Source organism: Echinops telfairi, unplaced genomic scaffold (genome assembly GCF_000313985.2).
Source record: "Echinops telfairi isolate 266 unplaced genomic scaffold, ASM31398v2 ScPeMD7_5592;HRSCAF=6446, whole genome shotgun sequence".
NCBI classification, from domain to species: Eukaryota; Metazoa; Chordata; class Mammalia; order Afrosoricida; family Tenrecidae; genus Echinops; species Echinops telfairi.
In genome coordinates this window covers 10,362,398-10,363,799 of record NW_022109491.1, presented here as the reverse complement: position 1 = coordinate 10,363,799, position 1,402 = coordinate 10,362,398, and the positions used below count along the sequence as shown (strand labels likewise).

General features: G+C 49.3%; 1 pseudogene; it reads left to right on the top strand.

Annotated features, from left to right (window-relative positions):
• LOC115871338 overlaps nucleotides 1-417 on the top strand; it is a 19,881-nt pseudogene extending 19,464 nt beyond the window's left edge.
• The last annotated feature ends 985 nt before the right edge of the window (nucleotides 418-1,402 follow it).

The window sequence follows — 1,402 nt, the reverse complement described above, 5'->3', positions numbered from 1 at the left end:
AAGTCTCTGAGGACAGCCCTTGCTACCCTGGAAGAATGGGCTGATGTATCGTTGTCATGGACAGAAATTCCTAGGCATAATTTTCCTAGTCTTTTCCCCCCCCATCAATGCCATTTAAAGCTAAATCTCTTCTAAAATGACAGTGCTGCAAAAAGGCAGCACTGGCAATTTACAAATACTGGGCACACAGCCTTAAAATAGAATGTGGAGCTAAATATCCCAAAGCACCGTCCCTTTGTAAGATTTGTAACAATAGTGAAAAAGAATGGAGTTCATCGTTCTAATGGAGTGCTGGACCCAAGAGCCGTATCCATGTTAGCAAAATGGCAGAATTCCTACAGCATCAAAGTTGTCCTGCAAGAGCTCCAGTGCCAAATGATGTCTAAAGAAAATATGAAACTCCCTTAGCCACCCTAAGGATGGTGTTAACAGCAATTAATCAGAATCTCAATACATCTTCATCCTGGTCTCTCCACTTCGGAAGGCACTGTTTCCACCTCTCTAAGCCATCCACGAGGAATTCTTCACTCTTCCATGTACACCACATCAAAAGAGCAGCTGAAGCATCCTTGAAGCATTCCAATCATGTCTCTTTTCAAGATTGTTTGAGTTTGGGGAACAAAAAGAAGCTTGAAGGGCCAAGGTCAGGGCTGCAGAGTGGATGGGAGAAGGTTTCCTAGTGAAATTCCTGTGCGACAGCCCTTGGTAGCCTCACAGAAGGAGCAGGTACATCGTTGTGATAGGAGAAAATATCGCTCCACCCAGGGCACCAATCCACCCAAGGGGAGGGGATTGTTGATGTCTCCACAGGAAAGGAAGAGAGAGTAGACCTCATCCGGTGCGCCAAGCCTTGAAGACGACATCCCTGCTCAGAGCAGCTTGTCTACAGAGAGGACCGCATGGCCGGCCTCAGCTTGAGACACGGCATACCTGCCCTAGATGACAGTGCTGCCGAGGACAGCACTGGAGATACAGTGTGGGCAGTGTGGCCACTCTGCCCCACCCACATGGGAACAAACCAAGCGGGGAGTGCAACAGACCAGCGATGGGAGCAAAGCCACCAAGTTCCTGAGAAATCCCAATGGTAGACTTCTGACTTGGGGGCTGGGGGGCAGCACTTGGCACCTCATCTGAACTGGCTGGGGAATACACTGACGGCTACACTGGGGATACAAGGGGGCCACACTGGAAGTCTAAAGGTGTAAAGGGGTGGGGCTGGGGACACTACACTACTCCATCCCTAACTGCAGGGAGAGCAATGGGGTCTTGTAGAAGGTGTGCCCCTCGGTCACAAATGCTGAGGACTAAACGGGTAAGTGCTGCTAGGTAAGTGAGTTAGTTAAAGTTTATTGTGCCAACCTGGCTGATAAACACATGCAGGATTAACTGAAGGGCGGAGAGA